This window comes from Scylla paramamosain, chromosome 38 (genome assembly GCF_035594125.1).
Source record: "Scylla paramamosain isolate STU-SP2022 chromosome 38, ASM3559412v1, whole genome shotgun sequence".
NCBI lineage: Eukaryota > Metazoa > Arthropoda > Malacostraca > Decapoda > Portunidae > Scylla > Scylla paramamosain.
In genome coordinates, this window is record NC_087188.1 from 8,517,018 (window position 1) to 8,544,687 (window position 27,670).

Here is a 27,670-nt window from a genome sequence, read left to right on the forward strand (position 1 = left end):
GAGAGAGAGAGAGAGAGAGAGAGAGAGAGAGAGAGAGAGAGAGATTAGTTTTAGATTATATATGATTATTTTTTGTTATTAATAGTTATTGTTATTGTTATTATTATTGTTGCTTTTGTTGTTTTCTTTGTTGTTGTTATTATTATTGTGTGATTCAATGTTGTTAATATTTCATTGCCGTTATTATTAGTAGTAATATTAGTATTAAGAGTAATAGTAGTAGTAATAGTACTAGTTTTTGTTGTTGTTGTTGTAGTAATAGTACTAGTTGTTGCTGTTGTTGTTGTTGTTGTTGTTGTTGTTGTTGTTGTTGTGACGGGAATCATGAATTACTTGGATGTGATAGGTAAAAGGTATACAAATATATTTTTTTTCTTTTTTTATGTAGGAGGGGCACAGGCTAAGAGCAACAAAACTACGACACAAAAAAGGCCCAATGAGGTGCCGGTCCCCGTACAGTCGAAAGCGTTAGTCAAAAAATTACAGGGTAAGTGTTAAAAAGATGTGGTAATTAGGTCACTGAATTTGTTAATGGTCATTTTTAAACTTTCACTCATTGTTAGGCATTCCACTAAAGGTGCAGGAATGTTCACAAGAGTCAGGGAACGCTCTGAAACTCCATATTTAGCTTCAACTAATGTTATAAACGGCCGTGTGTGTCGAGGCAGCAGTGACCACCCAGCCCATGGGAGGTGGTGGTGCCTGTCCTCGGTGGTGTGAGGGTTGGTGTCCCCGTCTGTCTGGAGACCGGGTGCCGTGTTGCTAACCCCGTTGCCAGTCCAGTTATCTCAGTAAAAAGATATATTTGCACCAGCAGTGAAGATAATTTATGGTGACGTGATATTACCTATTATTTTAGTGACTTTAACCTACGGGTAATTTTCGAAGAATTTAGCTTTACAAGTGACGTGTTGTCTATTATGTTTCGGTTTGTTATATCTTTGTTATTCATTTTGCGTTCTGTTTGTGATTGAGCTTAGTATTTGTGTGTAATATTGCAGTTCACGCTACTACGCCACGACCTTGCTACCACTGTTGCTATCATGCTACCACTGCCGAGCGACCCAGTAAACCACAATCAAAAGGAAGGCAGTCGGACGTTGTGTGTGTCCTGGGGCATCACTTTCTGTGTGTGACTGAATTAATAGTAGTTACTCAGTTATATTCATTTAAAATATATTTATTTATTTTTTTGCTTTTATTTATTTATTATGTATTAAATTCCTTGCTACAAATTAAAATTATACAAAACTACGATTATTTTATTTGCATCCATGTACCCACCTCCGTTATCCCACCCACCCACCCATCCACCAACTGCACACTACCTACAGGCTCACCCGCCCATCCACCCACCCATCTACCCACTAAGCCACCCACCCACACTCACCCATCCATCATTTCCACCCCGCACTCACTAATCCATCCACCCAACCATCCACTACACATTGACCTACTCAACCACAACCATCCACTAATCCATCCACCCATCCATTGTCGGATTTTCTGGCCGCTGGGGTGAAAGTTCCCTTTAGGCTAATACTGCTGCCTTTATAGAACTTGTAGAGCACGTGTAGGCCTGCTGTGTGTGTGTGTGTGTGTGTGTGTGTGTGTGTGTGTGTGTGTGTGTGTGTGTGTGTGTGTGTGTGTGTGTGTGTGTGTGTGTGTGTGTGTGTGTGTGTGTGGCAATCCATGTACGAAAAACCTACTCATTATTTTCATCCATATATCTGCCCAGTTATTATTTTCAGGGTCACTGCAGAGTCTATTCCATCCGTCTTCCACTATTTCAGAACCAATGCCTTATATCTCTTTAAAATCTATGATCAAGCTTAAACCATCATTTCTTATCCTACCCTGATTACTGACATATGATTTTGCTTGTCACCCGTGTTATATCCCCTACACCACTTGAAGATCTCCATCAGATCCCCTCTCAGTTTACCTCTCTCTAAGGAATGAAAATTTTAAAGCTTCAGTCTCCTATGGTAAGAAATGCCTCTCAACCCTTGAATCGTCTCAGTCATCCTGTCTCTCTGTCAATTTACTCTCTGTCTAACAACTGCCTACCTATTTCCCTGCCTGTCTGTTTGTCTGTCTGTTTTTTAAGTGTACGAATCAACAGAAATTACTTTACTTATTTATTTGATTATCTATTTTTATTTTTTTTACAGACTAGCATAATGAATAAGAAATTACAGATGTTAATGAAAATCTAGCTTCTGTAGATTTGAATTATAATTAAAACCTGCTAATTACGCTTAATCTTTCGTTAATATACACAATAATTAGAGACGAAAAAAGTGACATTTACATTACAGCTCCCGGTACCAAAAAAAAAAAAAAAAAATCATATATATAAATCTATATATTGTTGTGTAATAACCTGCTTTATTTCTTTTTTCCTTATTCTTCTTCCTGTAAAAATGTGAAGAAAAGTAGAAAGAAGAGAAACACGATGGACGATGGAGGATGAATGGAAGAAAACGAAAAACAATAAAACTTGCCTTTCACTGCCTGCCAAGAAGAAGAAGAAGAAGAAGAAGAAGAAGAAGAAGAAGAAGAAGAAGAAAAGAAGAAGAAGAAAAGAAGAAGAAGAAAAGAAAAGAAAAGAAGAAGAAAAGAAAAGGGAAAAAAAGAAAAAAGAAAAGAAAAGAAGAAAGCAACAGAAAGAAGAATATGAGAAGGAGGAGAATAATAATAATAACAATAAGAGGAAAACAAGAAGAAAACAACATAAACCACTAACAAAACCAGAAAATAAACCAAAAAAAAGAAGAGACACAGAAAATAATAGAGAGAGAGAGAGAGAGAGAGAGAGAGAGAGAGAGAGAGAGAGAGAGAGAGAGAGAGAGAGAGAGAGAGAGAGACCAAAACACCTACATAAAATAACTAATCAAAAAGGAAAAAGGGGAAAAAGGAAAAATATCAGGGAAAGTTATAAGTTCCCCTAACTGACCCACCATAGACATCACCAGGAGGAGGAGGAGGAGGAGGAGGAGGAGGAGGAGGAGGTAGGAGGAGGAGGAGGAGGAGGAGGAGGAGGGGAGGAGGAGAAGGTAGGAGGAAAAGATGTTATATAGAGCAGAGAGAGAGAGAGAGAGAGAGAGAGAGAGAGAGAGAGAACGATGGAGCCGGGAAGGATTAGCGGGAGAAGACGGAGACAAGGAAGGAAAGAAGGAATAAAAATAATTATAAAAGGAAGCACAAGGACTAATTAGAGTGAAGGAGAAGGAAGGAAGGAAGGAAGGAAGGAAAGAAGGATGAAGAAAAACGAAGAAGAAAATTAGTTAATGAGAGAAAACAAGGGAGGAGGAGGAGGATAAGGGAGAAGAAAACAAGGAGGAAGAGGAGGAGGAGGACGAGGAGGAGGAGTGACCGATGTAGACGAAAGAAAGAGAAAAAGAGAGAATTTTGCTGCTTAACTGGGATCGCAGAGAGAGAGAGAGAGAGAGAGAGAGAGAGAGAGAGAGAGAGAGAGAGAGAGAGAGAGAGAGAGAGACGTAAGCAGACATCTCAGCTTGGGACAGTTGGCGCCGCCCTGCCTCCTGCGACCTGCCATCACTGCCGCCGAGGAGAGAGGGAGAGGGAGAGAGAGGGGAAGGGAAGAGGGTCACGGAACGAAAGAAGGATACCGGGGACGGAGGAAGGGAGGGAGGGAGGGAGGGAGGGAGGGAGGGAAGGTCATGGACAAAAGGAGGGAGGAAAGAAAAGTTAGAGAGGCAATAGAACTGGGAGGGAAGGAGGGAGGAGGGATGTATGAGAGGAGGGTAATGGAAGGAAGGAGAAGTGAGAGGAATTGTAGGAAGATAATGGTGGGAGAGAGAGAGAGAGAGAGAGAGAGAGAGAGAGAGAGAGAGAGAGAGAGAGAGAGAGAGAGAGAGAGAGAGAGAGAGAGAGAGGAGAGAGAGAGAAAGGTCACCAGATACGTACGTAAGCAAATTTAAAGACAGAAATATAGATAGATAGATAGATAAATAGATAGATAGAGAGGCAAATAGATAGATAGATAAACAGGTAGATAAATGATAACAGGTCAATGTGTTTGTGAACTGTGGTGGGATCCACTCCAAGAGTTTTATTCCCTATACTAAACCAATTATTGTCAGTAGTATTTATATTATATCAGTACTCTAATATTCTTCCACATAGGCACAAATAATTATGTTTCTCTGTCTCTCTGTGTGTTTGTCCGTCTGTCTGTGTGTCTGTCTGTCTGTGTCTGTCTGTCTGCCTGCCTCTCTCACATAAATAACCTAAAAAAAACTCATTTCTTAACAATATGAAAAAAAAATATCTGTCTGAAATGAATTGGAGAGAAAAGAAAAAAGAAGAAGAAAAAGGAAAATGATTTGTCCAATATGTCTTTGGAGTCTTTCATCAGAGAATGGTAAAGGTTCAGAGGCGGCGCGTCGGTGGGTGGAGGCAAACTGTCAAACTTATAATTAGGAGATTTACTGCTTGAACGAAAGGAGGAGATATGAAGGCTGTCAGGATGTGCGTGGCAGCTCCTCTTGTTGTTGTTGTTGATGGTGGTGGTGGTGGTGGTGGTGGTGGTGGTGGCTGTTGTTGTTGTTGTTGTTGTTGTTGTCGTTGTTGTTGATGGTGTTGGTGGTGGTGGTGGTGGTAGCGGCTGTTGTTGTTGTTGCTATTGTTGTTGTTGTTTTAGTTTCCGTGAAGATAACACACACACACACACACACACACACACACACACACACACACACACACACACACACACACACACACACACACACACACACACACACAGGAAAGGAGATAGGGAAGGGAAGTGGTGACCGGGTAGGGAGGCAGGAAGGAAGAAAGAGAGTGAAAGAAAAGAATGGAGGTGAAAGAGATGCTGTGGGAGAGATAGAAAGAGAGAAAAAGAGAGTCAGCAGAACATGACACAAGGAAGGATGAGGAAAGAATGATGGAAGACCATGTGTGTGTGTGTGTGTGTGTGTGTGTGTGTGTGTGTGTGTGTGTCGGGCGTCGCAGCTCCTGGGAGGAAACGAGGGCGGCCGCGGCAGGCAAGGTGAGCCAACACAAAGGGGCGGGAGCGGCAGCAGTGGCACCCACCCGCCGCCCGCAGCCAGTCAGCCCCTCCGCCCAAAGGTTAGTCGACCTACTGGTGCCGCGGAGTCGAGTCGCGCCGCCCGCTCCCTCCCGCGCTCACTGTTTCTGAGGCTCGCCGCGTCCAGAGTGCTGCTGGTGGGTGGGGCCGCCCTTTCTTAAGCCTGGGCTGTGTAGGGGTCATCTCGGCGGGGGTGTGACGTTACGGGCGTGCTGGTGACGGTGACGGGGTCTGCTCAGCTACGGTGACGCCCTGAGCGGCGGAGGACGGACACTCCCTCGTCAGGCACGGGAGGGCACGTCGCGGTGACAGTGTGGCTTGACGTGAGGCCGAGGCGTGCATGTGAAAAGTGCAGCGCTTATGGTGACCATATGAGTGAGGGTGTGTGATGCTGCGTGACGGGTGACAGCGGCAGCAGCGGCGACAGTAAGCAGGACGGCAGCGTCAGTGGCGGCGGCGGCAGCAGCAGCAGCAGCAGCAGCAGCAGCAGCAGCAGCAGGTTGCCTCGGGTCTGGGCTAACTTGCTGTTGACTAGAGGGAGTGTTGAGTTGATGCACAGCTGGGCCAGACGCCAGGGGGCTGCTGACGGCGAAATATCGGGGCGTTTAGGGTTTCCTGGTGCGTCTGGCGGCGGCGGCGATGGGGCGACAAGATATGGACCGGTGATTTGGGGCCGCTGTCACCCCGCGGCCTAAATGACCCGCAGCAAATGACGTGAATCAAAGGAAATCAGTTTACCAAATGTTACGTTGTTCATCAGGTGACGCTGTGGGAGCCGCGTGTGTCTTGGCCACACTGAGTCACTCACGTTGCATGTTTATTGGCTATCTCTTCATCTCAACGTTTCGAAATAAAACGTTTCTCGTGATTACGTAAGACAAACGTTCAGTCAGGTGACGCGTGACGAACAGGTGAGCATCGTGCCCAGGTGACTCAGGATCGCTCAGGTGGAAGTTCCGTGACTATAGCGACGGTGTGAGTAGAAAAGTGGGGTGATTAGCGAGGCGGCGAGAGGCGGAGTGGGCCACGAGGACCGCCGCATCAAAATTAATCACTGGTGAGTCCTTCCTGTACAAACTTTATATTAACTTGGACCAACTTATTATTAACCTAATCAGACTTAATCACCAAGGAGTCTTCTTCCTTTACTTTCCTCTCTGTGTGCTGACCTCTCACTGTTAAAACTTATACTTACCTAATCAAACCTAATTAATGACTTCTGCGCCTTATTTCCTTCTCTACACCAAATACTCTTGATAACCTACACAGACCCTACATTTTCAGATCTTATCATTAGAAGTTATTTCTCTTTTTATGTGTTGATCAAAGGGTCTTGTTACTTTACTTATAAGCAACTGCGACACATTTGAAAACCAACACTCAGAACAAAATTTCGCATACAATTCCTGCAAACAAACTTTTTATTAGTTACTCAGTGTGAAAGGAACCTAAAAGACATATTGGACTATTGGTTTTCATATTACCACACACACACACACACACACACACACACACACACACTCACAAATAAATAAATGAATAAATAAATAAAACAGCGCAAAACTCAATCCTCTAAAACGCCGGTGCCACAGATACTGTCACAATTTAAGCCAAAAAAATAAAAAAAGGACCAAAAGGATTACGTTCTGATCCTTTTAAGACAATTCCGCGCTTCGTTAATGTTTTAATTTCATTGTGCAGATTGTACTGACTCACGTTTTGCTTCCTTGTGCTCGTAGTGACCGAAACTTGGTCTGCCCGGAACTGTAGAATCTTTGGCCTTCCTTTGAGTGTTGGAGAGAGAAATTTGGCCTCCTGGGTGTGTGGGGAGCGTGTGGGAGTGTTTGGTCTTGTGGTCTGGGATGAGAGTAAGGCGGCGGCAAATTCTGATTGAGTGCCCGAGTGGTGACCAAGAGAACGGTCCTTGGCAGCAGCTCTCCCTCACTTCATCACTGATTACGACGAACCATGTCTCTCTCTCTCTCTCTCTCTCTCTCTCTCTCTCTCTCTCTCTCTCTCTCTCTGGTTGTCCGTATGGTTGTTTGTTTGTCTTCGTGCCTCTCTCTCTCTCTCTCTCTCTCTCTCTCTCTCTCTCTCTCTCTCTCTCTCTCTCTCTCTCTCTCTCTGTGACGGGCGGACTAAGCCTCGCCACATCACAACACGCTCGCTCGGAAAACAAACAAACACACTGAATTAATCCCTTTGTTTTCCATCACACACCACACACACACACACACACACACACACACACACACACACACACGTGACCTACTTAACACCCTCGGGACACGCAATTAACACACAAACGTTCGCTGACTCAACGCTTCCAAGACAAATGTTCCCACCAGCAAACTGCAACGTTTTTGTAACCATACGTTTGTTTATCTCGCTTTGGCATCTCTTCTCATTCAACTTGGGGTGATGGGGGACGTGAGGGTGATGGGCAAGCTGCTGGGCCCGTGTCGTGAGGATAACAATGAGGGTGTGAGGGTGTGGGAGGGGAGAGGGAAGAGAAGAGGTGATGGGACGCAGTGGGAGGGCTGATGGAAGTAATATTGCGTGGTGTAGGTGTGAATGGCGGTGAAAATACCGAAGCGTGGCCAAGAGGAGGAGGAGGAGGAGGAGGAGGAGGAGGGGATAAAGAGGTGAGGGAAGGAGAGGACGAAGAGTAGGAGGAAGAGAAACTGGTAAAGGAGAAAGAGGAGAACAAGGAGATAAAGGAAGATGAATATGTGGAAGAGAAGAACGAGGACTATAACAAGGATGACGAAGAGAACAAGAAGAACGAGACGGAGAACAAATAGAAGAAGAACAAGATAGAGGAGGCGAGGAGGAGAATAAACCAGCAGAGGACTGGGAGGAGAAGGTGGCGAAGGAAAGAGAGGCGAATAAAGGGCGCGGAGAGGATGGGAAAGAATACTGAATGAGTAAATATATCCATAAGCACGTGGGATGGAGGGGAAGGAGGGAACAACTTTCTGTCGATGGTGGGTAAGGAAAGAAGTGGAAAGAAGTGTCTGTGTGTGTGTGTGTGTGTGTGTGTGTGTGTGTGTGTGTTTCATAGGATCCAGTCGTGTTATGGCAGTCTTGTTTCGCTGCTTACAGACCTTTAAGAGGCTCCAGCAGTCCTCAGAGTAACATTGCAGGGTTTCAGATTATTTATTAAGAGTCTACTGCAAGGTTTGGTGCTCTTTTGTTCCTTTAAAGGGATTGGAATGTGTCTTAAAGGGATTCTGGAGTGTTTGGGGTCTTCGCAGTGGTTTTTTGTTTCTTCGTGTCTTCTGTTGTGTTTTAAGGGAATTTTGGGGTGTTTTGGGATGTTTTGGGAGTACTAGAGCAGGATTTCGGTTCTCTGTATATCTTTTAAACCTTTGGCTGCAATTCGGTACATATTTTCTTAATCAGTAATCACTTTGAGATATCTTTATTTGTTCTACAGTCACCTCCAATCTTTAAACTGGGTAGAAATTGCATTATCTGTTCTTTTTAATCCCCTTATTCCTTGTAGATGCTTATAAAGATTTCATGCATTGCTTCTGGTGCTATCAATTGTTCCGTATTGCAGTAAAAGGGTTAAAGAATTTGTTCTTTCATTGTATCTGGAGGCCTTCAAATGTGTGCTGGAGTCTTTAACCCTTTGAGCGCTACATATTTTTTTTTTTCCCTTCGTCACCTACAAATTTTAAGACACCTGGTTTTCTTTCAGTTGTTTTGGCAGCTTAGAGAAGACAAAGATAACTTTTTTATTCACTTTTTTTTTTTATGTGCATCTAAGTAAATTTTCCCAGCGCTTTTGATATCAACGGAACACGACCACAGCAGTAAGAAGAGCAATATTTAAGTCTCCCGCTGGTCTTGGCGCCTTTAATTAAGTCTTTGGGTTTAAAAAAAAATAATCATGGGAACTTATGGTCTATAATTTTGGTCTTAGGTCTTAAAAATTTCACTTCCGGTAACTTAGAGTCAAGTTTCTGAATTTTTGGGACCCATTCTTTTTTTTCATATATTTTTTTTTTTTTTTTTAAGGATCTTGCGTTGTGTTGGATTCGTCTCATCTCGGAGTCTCAGTCTTTTTTGAGTCTTTCTTCATCTTCTTTCCTTGATCTTCTTTCCGTGTTCCATGTTTTGAAGTCTTTTGTATTTTTCTTTCCCTTTTCCTTTTCTCGCCTTACAGTCTGGGGTGTAAATTTTTAGGAAAGAGAAAAAGGAGGTTAGATTGAAGTCTTGCGGTCCGATGTATAATGCAGTCCTGTGTGAAAGAGAGAGAGAGAGAGAGAGAGAGAGAGAGAGAGAGAGAGAGAGAGAGAGAGAGAGAGAGAGAGAGAGAGAGAGAGAGAGAGAGAGAGAGAGAGAGAGAGAGAGAGAGAGAGAGAGAGAGAGAGAGAGATTCTGCATTGTTACCCTTATCTCTGTGTTATTATCCGTGTGTGTGTGTGTGTGTGTGTGTGTGTGTGTGTGTGTGTGTGTGTGTGTGTGTGTGTGTGTGTGTGTGTGTGAGTGTGTGAGTGTGGCAACTGCTCTCTTTATCTGTGTGTATTCTGCCCTAGTCCGTGTGTGTGTGTGTGTGTGTGTGTGTGTGTGTGTGTGTGTGTGTGTGTGTGTGTGTGTATGTGCATTGCTCTCTTTATCCCGTGTGTTACTGCCCTTGTGTGTGTGTGTGTGTGTGTGTGTGTGTGTGTGTGTGTGTGTGTGTGTGTGTGTGTGGGTGTGCTTGGCCTGGCTGCTGAGGGTGCCTACTGCAGGAATTTATATCATCTGCGCCCGGCGGATAGGACCAGGATCCTTTGGCGGGGGGCGGGGCGGTATACGGCGCGGGGGACAACTGGCTCACACCGGCTCGGCACGAGGAGGAGGAGGAGGAGGAGGAGGAGGAGGAGGAGGAGGAGGAGGAGGAGGAGGAGGAGGAGGAGGGGAAGGGAAGAAGGATGGCGACTGACGGTGCAGACAAGGAGGATAGTGGAGGAGGGATGAGGGAGGGGAAGAGGAGGAGGAAAAGGAGGAAGGAGGGTGAAGAGGGAGACGGCGGATGGAAAGGAAAGAGAAGGAAAATGGAGGAGGATGATAAACAAGGTAGACAGGAGGAGTGAGAAGAAGGGATAGAAGAAGGAAAAGAAGAGAAGAAAGGGAGGTAGAAGAGGGGAAAAGAAAGAAAAAGAAGGTGAGGCAAGGCAAAGAGGTCGAAGGAAAGGATGAAACGAAAGAAGGAAGAGAGAAAGAAGAGAAGACGAGACTGAAATAGGAGTGAGAGAAGGATGGAAGGAAAAACGAAGGAAGAGGAATCAAATGGAAGAAGGGAAGAGAGAGAGAGAGAGAGAGAGAGAGAGAGAGAGAGAGAGAGAGAGAGAGAGAGAGAGAGAGAGAGAGAGAGAGAGAGAGAGAGAGAGATTAAAGAGGAATTAAGGAAAGCAAAGATAGATAAAAGCTGAGGAATAATGGTAGGAAGGAAATAGAAAAGGAGAAAGAAAGGAAGAAGCGAAAGACGGAAGGAGGAGGAGAGAGAAAGACAGACGAAGGAAGGAGCAAGGAAGCGGAACAAAAGGAAAGGAAGGGAATTAGGAAAGAAGGAAAAAGGCGCACCAAGCAAGCAAATAAAGGAAATAGAGGAAGAAGGATAATAAAAGGAAGCCGAGGAAAGAGAAAGACGAAGGAAAGGAAACAAAGGGGAGAGAGAAAGAGGACACGAAACACAAAGAGAGAGAGAAGGAAAAGAGAATTAAGAAATAGCAATAAATAAACGACGTGGATCAAATAAAGAAACAGAAACAAAGGAAAATACACAAAGAATAATAACTAAAGTGTAATGATAAAAATTTAATAGTAGTAATAATAGAAATAACCACTACTACTACTACTACTACTACTACTACCAACACCACCACCACTTTTCACAACAACAAAGCAATCCTAACCAGAGAGAGAGAGAGAGAGAGAGAGAGAGAGAGAGAGAGAGAGAGAGAGAGAGAGAGAGGGCCACCAATCTGCCATCCTCAAACACAGTAACGTTCTGTGATAATTAGAATTCTACTATTACAACATGTCGCCCCTTGTCCTCCCTCACCCCCTCCTATATTATGGCCCACCGCCGCCATTTGGAATATCTGAGGACAGCGTTTATCTCAGGAATGCGCAGGGACAGTCTCGGGAACGCGCAGGCTATAATCTGGTGACGTCCAAGGGGTGATGCTGGGAATGCGTATGCTAATGTGGTGCTGGGGAAGGGGTGACTGTCAGAATGCGCACTGCTGTTGTTTTGTTTTCGTTATTTCTTTCCTTTTTCTTTTTTTTTTTCTTTTTTAATGGAGGCCAGGTGAGGGAAAAAAGTTCGCTAGTTTGTCTCGTCCTCTTAAAATTTGTATGTAAATAAAACCGTAAATGAATTAAATAAGTAATAAATGAAGTAAAAAAAATAAACACTACCACCACCATCACCACCAAAAACATCGACAATTACCGTCACAACAACAACAACAACAACAACAACAACAACAACAACAATAATAATAACAATAACAATAATAATAATAATAATAATAATAATAACAATAATAAGTAGAGGAGAGAAAAGATTTAACATACAAAGGTGATTCCAATACAATTTTATCTTTCATCAAGCATTTAAACCACAAAGCACCACATTTCATAACACTCTTTCACCAGAACATCATAATTCACCAGATTTTTCACCACACATTCCACCACAAATACATATTCCACCACCGCACTATTTCACTACAAATTTTCACCACTAATCTCCATAATGAATAAACTTTAATTCGAACACCATAATTCACAACACTTCCCACTGCACACATTACCACAATCATATCTCACTACACTTTTCACCACAAAGCAACATAAACAATCAATATTCAACTCAAAACATCAGAGTTCACCAGATTTTCAGCAGGAAACACTATTCTAACCACAGTTCACAAACATTTTCACTCTACAAAAAGAAAAAAAAACACCATCTCTTCCACCATCAGACCATCAAAACGTCACTATCTTTCACCACGCAACAGAATTTTAACCAGATTTTCACCAGGAAACTATTTTAGCTACAATTTACTAACATTTTCATTACACAGAACCATCACTATTTTTCCACCATCAGACCATCTCAACCTCATTATCATTCACGTAACAGAATTCCACTACCACCACCACCACCAACAACAACAACACCACGACGCCACCACGCCATTAAGACTCTGAGGAACACGTCAGGCCGCCTCCTCCTAACTCACTTCCAAACACAACCTCACAATGGTTTCCTAATGTCCCTTTTTGCTCTTCCCTGTAATCCTTCTTACCTACCATTACACCTTTCCTCTCCTCTCCTCTCCTTTCCTCTTCTCTCGTTTCCGTTTTCTCGATCTATGTCTTTCTATTCTCCTTCTTCTTTTCTTTTTGTCTTCCTCGTATTTCTTGTTCTTGGTCTGTTTGGTTTTCAGTTTCATTTCTGATTTTTGTTTTTCGTTTGTTTTCTTTGCCGTTTTCTAGTTTTTAATTTTTACATTTATCACATATTCTTTTCTCTTTTTTTTCATTTTACGTCTTTTTTTTTTGTCTTTTTGTGTTCTCTTAATTTTTATTGATATTTTTCGTTGTGTTATCTGATTTTGTGTCGCTTCTTGCTTTGTTTTTTTCTTGTAGTAGTAGTAGTAGTAGTAGTTGTAGTAGTTATTGTTGTTGTTGTTGTTGTTGTTGTTGTTGTTGTTGTTGTTGTTTATTCTTCCCTTCCTCCTCCTTTCCTCCTCTCTCCACCTCCCTTCGTAAACCTACTCTCAGATCCAGTCCATCCCTCTTAACCAACTCAAAAACCCCACCCGTGACCCACTACCACCACCACCACCACCACCACCACCACCACCACCACCGTCACCACGACCCGTTACGACTTTTTTCCTCTCCCTCTTCTTCTTCGTCTTCTTCGGGATTTAATGATGTGCGACTTGGGCATCGTCACGCCCTCTGACTCAGCCCTGTCCTCTCTCACTTCCTCTTTGATCGCGGCTTCTTTTCTCCTCCTCTTCCTTTTTCTCTTTCTCGTCTTTCTTCTCCTCTTCTCTGCAGTTTTTATTCTTCTGTCAATTCTCTTTCTGAAGTTTTAGTTTCACCTTAAGCTCTTGGTCCTAATCTCTCTCTCTCTCTCTCTCTCTCTCTCTCTCTCTCTCTCTCTCTCTCTCTCTCTCTCTCTCTCTCTCTCTCTCTCTCTCTCTCTCTCTCTCTCAACCTATATCCACGCTGTCTTTAGGCACTCTCAACCTATGCTCTTTATCTCTCCCTCCCATCCTACAAAGCCCTTCCCCCTTCCCCTTTCCCCTCCCTTCCCCTCCCTCCCTCATGCCTAAGACATTCTCCCAACCCGGCTTAAGCCCCTCCCCTCATCACGGTGGGCCTAGGAGCCTGCACCACCCCCAAGGTTTCAGCCTCTCACACCAATCCCAGCTTAATGTCCCAATAGATTCACAGCAGCAGAGGTTTTCATCAGATCCCAGTGCTGTTCACCCTCGTGTGTCTGTAGCCTATCTGTCTCCCTGTCCTCATTCTGTCTACACCGTTATTTGTAGCATTATTCTCTCTCTCTGTCTTTTTCTTTATGTCTTCTTCATTTCCAGCACTCTTCTCTTTCTCTTTCTATCTCTTTCTGTCTATCAACTTTTATTCTGTCTGTTCGCCTGTCTATCTGTCTATCTGCTGCGTCTCCAGCCTCTCTGTCACTACTTCCAGCATGTGTCTGTCTATATCTCCATCTTTCCAGCATCTGTCCATCTCTCGCTCTTTCATTCCTCACAGCTGCAGATCGCGCCCCTCTATCTATCCATGTCATCTTCCAGCATCTGTGTCTGTGTCCATCCCTCTCCCACCTCCCTCCCACGCTCATCTCTCCGCCACTCACAGCTGCATGTCTTCCCCTCTACCTACCTCCCCCAAGGCTCCTGTATCCATTTGTCACTTCAGTCGGACTCCTCTTCATACGAACTGCATCTAAGAGTCTTCTCATGTTCGCCTCTCACTTGATTCTATTCTCTTCCTCTGCTATTTACTTCTACCAGGGGGCGAGCTGGTGCCTCTCCTAGCGCCCTCTTCTGCTGCGTGTCAGGCCTCCATTACCACCTCACCAAGTCCTCCCATGAGAGAGAGAGAGAGAGAGAGAGAGAGAGAGAGAGAGAGAGAGAGAGAGAGAGAGAGAGAGAGAGAGAGAGAGAGAGAGAGAATCTGGTGACGCATTAGGTGACGGGGGAAGGTATAAAAGGAACATTACTAAATAAAGAGAGAGAGAGAGAGAGAGAGAGAGAGAGAGAGAGAGAGAGAGAGAGAGAGAGAGAGAGAGAGAGAGAGAGAGAGAGAGAGAGAGAGAGAGAGAGAGAGAGAGAGAGAGAGAGAGAGAGAGAGAGAGAGAGAGAGATTAAACAGATTTCATGATGACTGGGGTATGAGAACGAGAAACACACACACACACACACACACACACACACACACACACACACACACACACACACACACACACACACACACACACACTCACTCCTCATACATATACAAACAAAATTAAACCACAAACTCCTTATCACTTTAACACTGCCACAAACAACCTCTTATTGCCAACGCGTATATTGCTGTTACTTCTTCCTTTGTGTTCCCTGTTGAAGGTAAACTCTAACTCCACAAGCCCCTGACTCCATTGCATATTGTATCTTGACCTAGACTAAGATATTTCACCTGAAGTTTGCCTCCGTACCCTTGACACCAGCGCCATCTGTTCCACGGTGATTCTTTGCAGTAAATATACGTAGCCTGAATCCATGATGAGTGTCTGTTTCTCTCTCTCTCTCTCTCTCTCTCTCTCTCTCTCTCTCTCTCTCTCTCTCTCTCTGGCGTGTATCCATAAATTCTTTAGATAGACAAGGAGATTAAAGACAAATGAAAAAAAAAGAGAAAAAAGGGGAAAAGTAGAAAAAAGAAAAAGAAAGAGAGAAGTTGCATCAAACAGCAATAGTGACAGAAATTAATAAAACACACAGACATTCCCTCATTAGTACAATTATCAAAGGCCACAAAGATCGTTAGTCTGGTTCTCTCGTGTGTTTTTTTTTTTTTCGCTTTGTCAATACAGAAGCCTTGTCACACTAACACTGAAATCGTGAAAACACCCTTGAAAACTCCGATAACTTCCATTGCAGCCTTAGTTGTTGAGATAAGACCGAGGAACCCTTGAAAATACTCTCTCTCTCTCTCTCTCTCTCTCTCTCTCTCTCTCTCTCTCTCTCTCTCTCTCTCTCTCTCTCTCTCTCTCTGGTAATCTTCGTAAGGGGATAATGTAATATGTGATGTTATGGTGTCATTTTTTTATTATGTTTTTTGGGCCTATAGTGGCGTTAGGCCTAATTCTGAAGGCTTGGGTGGTGGATAGGAAGTGATGATAAATTACTGTTTTTCCTGTAATTGGTGGTGATGGTGATGGTGATAATGACGGTGATGATGATGATGATGATAATGATGATGATGATGATGATGATGATGATGATGATGATGATGATGATGATGATGATGATGGTACTACTACTACTACTACTACTACTGCTACTACTAATGATAAAAATAATTCTAGTAGTAGTAGTAGTAGTAGTAGTAATGTTCCCTTCCCCCACTTTCTCTCTCTCTCTCTCTCTCTCTCTCTCTCTCTCTCTCTCTCTCTCTCTCTCTCTCTCTCTCTCTCTCTCTCTCTCAGATGGTTCTTTTCCGCATCTCATTTTTTTTTTTTTTTTTGAGAGAGAGAGAGAGAGAGAGAGAGAGAGAGAGAGAGAGAGAGAGAGAGAGAGAGAGAGAGAGAGAGAGAGAGAGAGAGAGAGAAAGGAAAACACATATACAACACTGACAAGACAGAAAGAGAAAGAAACAATCAAAGAAAACAAGGAAAGAACACTCAAGGGGAAAAAAATGAGGCAGATTGAATGAGCGAGGAAAAGTGAAAAAAAAACGGAAAAAAGTCGAAATAAGATGGAAAAAAGAAAAAGGGAGGAAAATAAAGAGCACATGTTTATCAACTTTGCTTAGGCCTTTTGACGTACGAAATTACTTTTTTTGGGGCAAGGAAGGCGAATTTACGCTGACGAAGGCTGAAGGGACTGACGGATTCTTAACGAAGGGGCTGAAGGAGATGGAGGAGTGGGTGGAGGAGTGAGTGAAGGGTCTGACGAATGGCTAATGAAGGGAGTGGAGGGGCCGAAGGAGTGGGTGAAGGAGAGACTGAAGGGGCTGACGAACGAATAACGAAGGAATCGAAAGTGATGAAGAAGAGGTTGAAAAAATGACCGAAGGAGTAAACGAAGGAGTAGATGAAGGATAAACTAAATGATAAAATGAAGGAGTGACTGAAGAAGAAACTGAAAGAGTGACTGAAGGAGAAACTGAAGGAGTGACTGAAGGGGTAACTGAAGGAGTGACTGAAGGAGAGACTGAAAGAGTGACTGAAGGAGGAGCTAAAAGAAGGATTGGCGGAAAAAAACTAATGAGGTGGAAAAAAATGACGAAAAATGAGCCTGTTGGGATGAAAAGATAGGAGTGAAGGAAACTAACGAGGCTGAGGGAAACAAATGAGTGTATGGGAAAAAAATGCCAGAAAGGAGGCCAAAAAAAAAAAAAAAAACAGGACGGCAAGGAAAAAAAAAGACGAAAAGGAAAAAAACGGAAATAATAAGATTGAAGAGGAAACTATAACACAAAAGAGGCGAGAAAAAAAAATAGGACGATAAGGGAAACCATACGATGAAGAACAAAGGGAAAATTGATGAGGAAACTGAATAAAATAAAGCAGGCGAAGAATATATATGATGCCAAGAAAAAATACGTAGGGGAAATAGGAAATAATAATAAGAACAAAGAGAATAACATAAAGGAGACGAGGAAAACAGAAAAGCTAGGAAAAAAATAGGAGGAAAAAAAAGAAAATAAGAAGATAAAACAGAATAACGAATCGCTAACAGGAGAAATAAAGAAATAGAAATATACTGTAGAACAAATAAAGAAACAATACTGACAAAAGAAAACAATAGAAATAAGTGATACTGAACGAAATAAATAGATATTAAAAATGACGATAAAAATAAATAGAAATGACGCAAAGAACTAAAAGATTTCCAAAAAATATATATAAATAAAAAGAACATCGAACTTTGTAACTTTTGAGATTGATGAAGCAAAACAAAAAAAAGAAAAGAAGAAAGAAAAGAGTTTTAAAAAATTTACGTACAAGGACAAAAATACGTTCAGTTGTAATACAAAAACTCTCTCTCTCTCTCTCTCTCTCTCTCTCTCTCTCTCTCTCTCTCTCTCTCTCTCTCTCTCTCTCTCTCTCTCTCTCTCTCTCTCTCTCTTTCCTTCTTCCTTTTCGTAAACAAACAACATCACACGAGAAAAATAAATAATCAAATAAGAAGAGGAATTTATTGATATTAATTCTCCTCCTCCTCCTCCTCCTCCTCCTCCTCCTCCTTAATTGCCGCGCCCCTAAGAAGCTTTAGGCTTACTAGTTCCTCTAATAATGAAGCGAATCTTAAATCTTGGCCTAAATTTTTGTTTTCATTGAATATTTTGATGAATAAGCAAATGAATAAATGAATATAATAATGAATAGATGGATGAATAAATAAATTAATAAAGATAATATTTTTTATCGTATGCATTTTATTTAGAATGAGACTTTAGAGAAGTAAAATTATTATTATTATTATTATTATTATTATTATTATTATTATTATTATTATTATTATTATTATTATTATTATTATTTTCTATGATAAGCAAAACACTCGCACACACACATACGGTAGTAGTAGTAGTAGTAGTAGTAGTAGTAAAAGTGACAAGATGACCCAAGCACAAAATAATATCAACTACAACAACTATAATAATAATAATAATAATAATAATAATAATAATAATAATAATAATAATAATAATAACAATAATAATAATAATAATAATAACAATAATAATAATAGAAACAACAACAACAATAACAACAACAACAACAACAACAACAACAACAACAACAACAACAACAACAACAACAATCAAAATAACAAAAGATAAAAATCACATAATATCTAAAGACAATTTGAACCAACCAACCACTCCTGCTGCTCCTCCTCCTCCTCCTCCTCCTCCTCATGTGTGTCGTTTGAGGGAATCGATAAGCATGGCACATTCTTATCATTCGTGAGTGATGGTCGCTGCTCCCTCTCACAAAACACGAAGAGAGAGGGAGAGGGGAGAGAGAGGGAGAGGGAGAGAGAGGGAGAGGGAGAGAGAGAAAGAGAATAGTGGAAGAAAGAGGAGGATGTTGGAAAGGGGAGGTGCAAGGTTAAAGGGAAGGGAGGGGGTGAGAGGAGGGGAATGTGAGAGGAGGGAAGGAGAGATAGATGGAGGAGGAAAGAGAGGAAAAGGCACAAGAAGGAAAGAGAAAGAGAGGTGGAACGTTAAATGGAAAAGTAAAGAGAGAGAGAGAGAGAGAGAGAGAGAGAGAGAGAGAGAGAGAGAGAAAGAGAGAGATGTATGAGGAGGGGGAGTGGAAAGAAAAATAAAGGAAAGGAAAGGAGAGAAGAGGAAAGGAAGAAAAAGAAAAAGAAAATGAAAAGAAAAGATTTAAGTTTAGGGAAAGCAAACAGAGGCCAAAGAAAGGGAGACTGATAATAAAAGAAATGAAATATAAAAAAAAAAAACACATAAAAAGAATAATGGCAAATGGAAAGAAGGAAAAAAGGCAAATTATTAAAAAGGGAAAAGAGAATAGAATGAAACGAAAGTAAAATAAGATTACATAAGAGGAAAAAAAATTTATATAGAAAAGAGATGAAAGGAGAAAGAAAAGAAGGAAGAGAAGAAAAAAGTAAAATCTAATAGGGAGAGATCAAAAAGTGATAAAAAGAAGAAGGAAAGGAAAAATCTAGCGGAAACTGATGAGTAAAAGGGAAAAAATGTTAAAAGAATTATGGTATTTGTTAGAAGAGATGGGGAAAGATAAAATGAGAGGGAAAAAAGAGGGGGAGTAAAAAGGGGGAAGGAAAAAAGAGAGAGGGAAATTGTAAGAGGGAGAAAAGGAGGAAAACAAGAAGTAAAAAAATAAAAATCGGAGTAAAAAAAGGGATATTAAAAATTGAAAGGAAAAGGGGAACAAAAAATAAAGAAAAAATTTAGGGAAGAAGTGAAGAAGAGATAACAAGAAGAAAAAGGAAAGAATCGAAGGAAAAGGGAAAAAAATAAAAGGAAGAGGAAAATACAAGGAGGAAGGGAGAAGAGAAGGGAAACAAAAGGAAAATGGAAGAATTCAAGGAGGGAATGAGAAGGGAAAAACAGGGAAGAAGCGAAAACAAAAAAAAAAGGTAGAAATGAAATAATCCAAAGAAATAGGTAAACAGAAAAGGGAATGAAAAAGGGAGAAGGAAATTCAAAGAGAGAGAGGGAGAGGAGAAAGGAAACAAGAAAAAAAGAGATAAATTATAGGAGGAAGAGAGAAGGAAAAAAGAGGAAAATCGAAGGAAGAAGGGAGAAAGAAAGGGAAGAAGGGAAATTCAAGGAGAGAGGGAGAAGGGAAGGAAAACAAGGGGAAGGGAAGTATCGCGGTGGGGGGCTGGTGTTGATGGCAAGGCGGGTGATGATGATGGATTAAATTTAAAACGAGATTTATTTCTTGTTGCCTCGAGATGGGAAAGTTTGGTTCTGTTTTTTTCCTATCTTTTCGTTTTTTTTTTCTTTTCTGTAGATCACCACCACCACCACCACCACTACTACTACAACTACTACTACTATTACAATTACCACAGTCAATACTATTACAGCACCTCTATCATCATCACCACTATCATAACACCATCACCACCACTATCACCACTGCTACTTCTACTACTGCACCACCAACACATCACCACATCACCACTAGCCCATTAACATTATGAGAAATGACCTCACATGAACCAACTCGTAATGAATATTCTGGCTACACACACACTCACACAAACACACACACACACACACACACACACACACACACACACACACACACACACACACACACACACACAGTTACACGTGGCCACATTTCCAGTCACACCCATAAGGTCACCCATTCATCACACATTCATAAGGTCACACTGAGTCACACAAAGTTAGCTGACAAGTTAGGCAGACCACAGTGAGTCAATCTTGAGTCACACTGGGTCACACTTTTTAGGAGGTCACAGTTACTTCGTTCTTACAAAGGAGCCACTGTGCCAGTTTTAAAAGGTCACTGTCACACTTAGGTCACAATTTTCAGAGGTCACACTAGAAATGAGGTCACACTTTCTACATCATAATCAGATAATTTAAAGTCAACCAGATAACATTTTTTTTTTCAGGGTAAGCTCACAAGGTCACAGAATAAGGGGAAGCCACAGTGAAGGGGGGTCACATTTAAGGGTCACACTAAGGGGTAACTTTAAGCGTGAGGTCTGTGCGTGAGATCATCAGTATTGACCTGTGCAGGAGGCGGGATGGAGTGCCAGATCTCGCCAGCCACCTTAGCTCTCCCACTCCTCTCCTCCTCCTGGGGACCCACTGCCAGCTATCTAGGGCGTACGTGTAAGGAGGAGTCTCAGGGGCGTGTCAGGGTGAGCCAAGGGTGCAGGGGGTGAGGATGAGGTGGAGGGAAGGGTGAAAACAAATGCTAGTGTTCTCTGTCTTATGTACTACTGCATGTAAGATGTTTTTGCCAGTGTTGTCCTCCCTGTAGCTCTCCAGCACTACTCAGCACTATTCCAGCACTCCATACCACTCCCTGTACTCCCATCAGCACTCCAGATACCCTCCAGAACCTTCCCTTAGCACTCCAGCACTCTTAGCTAAAATCCATACTCACCTCAGCACCTCTATCTGTTTACATACCTTATACAAGTACCTTACTTTAGCACCCTTAGCACTTATCCGTTACTACACCCTATTTCCGACACCCTAAGCCCACCAGCACCCTATCAGTACCTATTCCTAGCTTCCTACTCTCTTCCTTCTTCTTCCTGTGTCTTCTCCCTCCTCCCTCCTCCTCCTCCTCTCTCCCTCTCCCCCTCAGCCTTACATTCTTCCCGAGTACTTCCATAACACTTCTCCCTCTCCCTCTTCCTCTCCCTCTCCCTCCTCCTCTCCCTCTTCCTCCTCCTCCTCTCCCTTGATAAACACGTCTCCGGCTTGTCACTCTCACCTCCCAAATCAGCACTTTACCCCTCCCTCTCCTTCTCTCCTTCTCCTCTCCCTTTCCCTCCTCTTCCTCTCCTACCAATCTCCTCCTCCTCCTCCTCCTCCTCCTCCTCCTCCTCCTCCTCCTCCTCCTCCTCCTCTTCCTCCTCATCTTTCCCTTTTTGAAAACAAACACTAAACACATTAACAATGTAAACTGATAAGAACACACACACGCACGCACGCACGCACACACACACACACACACACACACACACACACACACACACACACACACACACACACACACATTATTATGCAGGACTACTGAGGTGTGAAAATAAAAATTGTGGGGAAAGGAAGAGAGAGAGAGAGAGAGAGAGAGAGAGAGAGAGAGAGAGAGAGAGAGAGAGAGAGAGAGAGAGAGAGAGAGAGAGAGGCCTGGACCAGAGAAGGAAGAAATGAAGATAAAAGAGTAATATAAAGAAGATAGAGAGAAAAATAAAAGAAAGAAAGAAAGAGAGAGAGAGAGAGAGAGAGAGAGAGAGAGAGAGAGAGAGAGAGAGAGAGAGAGAGAGAGAGAGAGAGAGAGAGAGAGAGAGAGAGAGAGAGACTGTTGGAGGGAAGATTAAATATTGACAGTAAAGAGAAATAAAAACACGCGAAGGAAAAAAATACAAAAAAAAACAAAACAATAATAAAGAGAGAGAGAGAGAGAGAGAGAGAGAGAGAGAGAGAGAGAGAGAGAGAGAGAGAGAGAGAGAGAGAGAGAGAGAGAGCATAGATAAAAGGAGATAAACTAATACCAGTGAGAAAAGAGAGAAAAGAGAGCGACGAAGAGAGAGAAAATATTGACAATGCAAGGACAAGCAAATATAATAAAGACAGAGAACATGAAAAGAGAGAATAATACGAAGAAGAGAAGTAGAAGAGAGAAAGCCACTCCTTCACTCCCTTATAGAGAAACTCCTTTCTAAAGACAAAGAGCTGAGAGGCGGAGGGAAAAGTGTAAGGGAGAGGAAAGCTGACAGAACCCTGAGAAGGTAAGAGGAAACCAATTAAGGGGCGCTACCTGCCTTAAGCCCTCATTACGCTACTGACGGAGGCGTGGGCGGAGAGGATGAAGAAGGGGAAGAAGGGAATGAAGGAGGAAAATGGGACAGTATTAGTGAGAGAAAGTTTGATTGGGCGATAAAAAGAGGAAAAGATATTGGGACTGAAATATAAGCACATGATAATTATCTGAAGGAGGCGCAGGAGAAGGGGATGAAGAAGGATGAAGGAGGAAAAATGGGACAGATTAAATAAGAGGGAGTTCAACTTGGCGATAAAGAAAAAAGAGGAAAAGATAATGAAAGTAAAACATAAGGATATGAGGATTTCCTGAAGAAGGCACAGAAGAAGATGAAAAAGGCATGAAGGTGGAAAAATGCGGGAAAATAAATGAGAGGAAGTTTAACGTGGCGATAAAAAGAGGAAAAAATGATGGGAGTGAAATGTGAAGACACGAGGATTTCCTGAAGGAGGCGCAGGAGAAGGGAACGAAGAAGAGATATAGGATGAAAAATGAGACAGAATAAGTAAGAGGAAGTTTAACTGGGCGACAAAAAGACGTAGAGATAATGGGAATGAATAATGACACGATTGCCTGAAGGAGACACTGAAGGGGAAAACATGGGAGACCGCGAAATGAAGAACAGTATAAGAAAGAGTGACAGGAAGAAGGAAAATCTTACAGAAATAACAGAAATCATTAAAGGAGGACAAAGAAAAGGGAGGAAATCTGACAGGTGACACAGTATCAAACGGGAGGAAAAAGGACAGAAAGCAGGAAAATCTGTTGGAAAAAGAGGGAGGAGATTCTGAAGGAGGAAAAATGGAGGGGAAAATACTGGAGGAAGTTTGAAAGTGTAACACAAGTATTGGAGGGAAGAGAAGAGTGACGAGGGAGTGAGAGCTGGCGGGAGGAGCGTGAAGAGCTTGATAAAGGACGGAAGGAAGGGAGGATGATGAAAAGGAGCTTAGAATGGGAGGAGGAGGATAAAAGACGTGAAATTAATGAAAGTTCTGTAAAAAATAGTGAACGAGAGAGAGAGAGAGAGAGAGAGAGAGAGAGAGAGAGAGAGAGAGAGAGAGAGAGAGAGAGAGAGAGAAATCCTGTGGTAGGAGATGATCGGAGGTATAGAAACGCGTCTCTCTCTCTCTCTCTCTCTCTCTCTCTCTCTCTCTCTCTCTCTCTCTCTCTCTCTCTCTCTCTCTCTCTCTCTCTCTCTCTCTCCACTGCTGCCTTACCCGCTAAACCTTACGTCTCTCATTCTCTTCTTTCCTTCCTTCTCTCCTTCTCCCTCTCCCCTCCCTCTCCCTCTCTCTCTCTCCTCCTCCCTCCTGAAGGCATACCCGACGCCCTTTCGACGGAAATTCGCCTTTATCGCAGCAATAGGAGGCTGAATGGATCTGGTTCTTCCCTGACGGCGGTGCTGAAGAAGGAAGCCAACAATAATAATAACAATAATAATAATAATAATAATAATAATAATAATGATAATAATAATAATAATAATAAATAGGGTCGAAAGGGAAATGTGATAAAGTGCAATTTAGAGAAGAGGAAACAGAAGAACAAGAAAAGGAATTAATGAAAGTAAAACAATGAAAAACAGTTATGCAAGAGGAAGATTAGCAGGAGGAGGTGGAAGAGGAGGAGGAGAACCAGGAAGAGGAGATAGATGAAGAGATTAAGAAGAAGAAAAGAAGAAGAAAAAGCAAGTCATCCTGTGAGTAACACGTCATCACATTCTTATCTTAAAATAGCGCAGGTAACTTAAACTTTGTGAATATATTAAGGCGAAAACAACATCAGCAGACCAAGAAGCAGAGCAGTTACCGCACGAATTATCATACAGACCGCCAAGTTCCAGCATAAAAATTACTTTGGGAAATATAAAGTCAGTTTTGTGTACGAGAATTTTTGAATGATAAGAGTGAGGATAATGAAAATAAAAATACTACTACTACTACTACTACTACTACTATTACTACTACTACTACTACTACTACTACTACTACTACTACTACTACTACTACTACTACTACTTATAATAATAATGATAATAATAATAATATACAGTCACTTAATATTTTGAAAGATGTAAATACACAGTTTCATGGAATATTTTCTTCCAAGAAACTGTTTTTTAATACTGAATTCGTTTAAATGCTTCAGAGAGTTAGTGTTTCAGTTTCATCAATGTTTCGAAACGTGGTTTTTACGAATTTTAGACACACAACAGGACAGGCGACTCGCAGCCAATCACAGGGCAGATAGAGGTTGGAGGGCGCGGACGGCAGCCAATGGGAGCTCGGCATGAAAAGTGTATTACCCAGGCCATCAATAACAAAGGGAGTGTTGAGGGGCGCCCGCTCACCTCTGGGACTTGACTTTATTAGTTTACTACCTACTACTGCCACTACTACTGCCACTACTACTGCTACTACTACTGCTACTGTTGTTGTCACTACCATTACTACTGCTACTAACAATTATCACCACCACTATTACCACTACTACTACTACTACTACTACTTCTACTATTATCCCCACCACTACTACTACTATTACTGCTACTACCACTACTACTGTTGTTGTTGTTACTATCTTTATTATTATCATTATCACTGCTTCTAACATCATCATCACTACTACTACTACTACTACTACTACTACTGCTGCTGCTACTACTACCACTATCACTAAAAACAATGTTATCACCACCACCACCACCACCACCACCACCATCACCATTACCACCACAAACAACACTGAACAATTACCACCACCACCGCTATTACCATTAACACCACAGTAAACACCCCACCAATTACTACCACCACCACCACCACCACCACCCCTCCTTCCTCTCCGCCCCCCCCCCAAAAAAAAAAAATGGAAGGGAAAAGGAGACAACCACAAAAGGAGGGGGTGGTGACTGACTCCCGGGATCGAATGTCATTTAGAGGGAGGAGATCGGGGGGGATTGGGGGCGGTTGGGGGGGGCGGGCAGGCGGCCAAATTGTCACCATGACCTCCGACTAATCAAGATGGAGGCGGTGGATTACAACGGTGACGGAGGCTCAGAAGGGGGAGAGGAGGAGGAGGAGGAGGAGGAGGTGATGATGTAGGCTGGCCGATACTGGAATGCTAGGTTACAGGACGGTTGGGAGAGAAGGAGGAGGAGGAGGAGGAGGAGGAGGAGGAGGAGGAGGAAATTCACGGGGATGCAGAGGAGATAATGGAGGGAGGACACAGAAGATTGAGGGAACTGGAGGAAAGCGAGGAGGAGGAGGAGGAGGAGGAGGAGGAGGAGGAGGAGGAGGGGAAGGAATAGGAAGGAAGAAATGGAAGGATACAGAAGATTGAAGGAACTGGAGGAAAGCGAAAGGAATGCTGTGCTATGATCATGAATCTCCCACATTAGCCCCGGACCTCCCAAAAGGAGGAGGAGAAAGAGGAAGAGGAGAAGAAGGAGGAGGAGGAGGAGGAGGAGGAGGAGGAGGAGGAGGAGGAGGAGGAGGAAAGAATGAAGGGGAGGAAACAAAACCACGCCTCCTAACTCCTGTAGAAGAGATATTTAAGAGAGAGAGAGAGAGAGAGAGAGAGAGAGAGAGAGAGAGAGAGAGAGAGAGAGAGAGAGAGAGAGAGAGAGAGAGAGAGACTTTCACACTATACCGATAATTCTAAACTCCTGACGAAGGGACGCCGCGAGTTACGGCTCCTGGTGACGAAGGGATGGATGGGAACTTTTTTATGACGGAGGCAGAATAATAATGTGGTCAAGTGGGAGGAAGTCTTTAAAATCCCTTTATGTGGAAGGAGAAAACTTAAATTATTCCTCAGTTCGGGAGTGCTTAGGTTAGGTTAGGTTAGGTTAGGTTAGGTTAGGTTTAGGTTAGGTTAGGTTAGGTTAGGTTAGGTTAGGTTGGGTTTAGGTTAGGTTAGGTTAGGGTAGGTTAGGTTAGGTTAGGTTAGGGTAGGTTAGGTTAGGTTAGGTTAGGTTAGGTTAGGTTAGGGTAGGTTAGGTTAGGTTAGATTTGATCAAATACTGTAGCGGAGACTGAGGGAAAGAGGAAGACAATAATTATTATACTCGTATCTTTTATATACTTGGTGGGTTAAAAAAAATAAGATAAATGATGAAGAGTACAAAATCCTTAATTTTTAACCCTTTTATCTGCTATATGGCTCATCTTCCCTTCATCAGAAACAACACTGAGGTATCTAATTTTCTTCTACAGCTATTTCTAAGCTTTATGTAGGCCGGCCACTAGAAAGCCCCTCTAGTCCCTTTTTCTATACCTGTAAGTACCCGGAAAAGATCTTGTATTGTGCCTTAGTGCTTTTAAATATTGGATGCCGCAATGAAGGTGTTAGAAATCTGCACAGTGTGATGAAACAAAGAAAAATGAGAGATAATGAGTAGGTGAATAGGATTAAGACACAAACTCCTTAATTCCTGCATGCCTTATATCAACAACAAAAACAACAACAACAACAAAAAAACACAATACAACCTGCCCAAGAATATAAACAACAAACACAGCACAAGGACACTCCAACAAAGCACATTTACATTTTAATCAGCAGTTTTGCCCCAAGTTCGCAAGTAAAAGTGGAATTAACCGCGTCTGGCCGAACACTTCCCTGCCGCTGAGAAACTTTCATTCGTAAACTGCCGGCCAATGAGTCTGTGTTACGGCGTCTTTAGTCAGCGGTTCCAAGTGCCAATTGAAGCAGCTAGGGGTGTCGGATCAGAGAGCGAGAGAGAGAGAGAGAGAGAGAGAGAGAGAGAGAGAGAGAGAGAGAGAGAGAGAGAGAGAGAGAGAATGTACAGCTTCGTATTATACTAGAAAATTGATCACTTCTGTTTAAAAGAAAAATTAACAAGAACGAAATGTGATGTAAAAGAGAGAGAGAGAGAGAGAGAGAGAGAGAGAGAGAGAGAGAGAGAGAGAGAGAGAGAGAGAGAGAGAGAGCAAATAACAGTTCCATTTGGCAGACAGCATAAAAAGGGCCCTTCAGAAGAAACCATTTTATTCTCTCTCTCTCTCTCTCTCTCTCTCTCTCTCTCTCTCTCTCTCTCTCTCTCTCTCTCTCTCTCTCTCTCTCTCTCTCTCTCTCTCTCTCCCTCCCCCTTACATCACACTGTCTTACATTACTTTATATTTTCAAACTTTTCTTCTACTTAACTTTCCTTTAATCATTAGTTCCTTTTAATCCTTGACTTGAGTTCTTCAGCCTTTTAATTGATGTCGAACCCGCGATCGCAAATATTACGTCAAGTTTCTAACCACTTAGCCACCCACCTCCCCACTTATCTAGTTATT

At 42.4% G+C, this 27,670-nt stretch overlaps 1 protein-coding gene and 1 long non-coding RNA gene across 3 annotated transcripts in view; one reads left to right on the forward strand and one right to left on the reverse strand.

Moving 5' to 3' along the window:
• Window positions 1-27,670, reverse strand: part of LOC135091709 (DNA polymerase delta subunit 2-like) — a 293,047-nt gene that overhangs the window by 9,735 nt on the left and 255,642 nt on the right. The window lies entirely within an intron of this gene.
• Window positions 5,095-27,670, forward strand: part of LOC135091711 (uncharacterized) — a 61,455-nt gene continuing 38,879 nt past the window's right edge. Inside the window, exon 1 of the long non-coding RNA XR_010262605.1 lies at window positions 5,095-5,214. This is a non-coding gene — a long non-coding RNA (uncharacterized LOC135091711). The remainder of the gene's footprint in view (window positions 5,215-27,670) is intronic.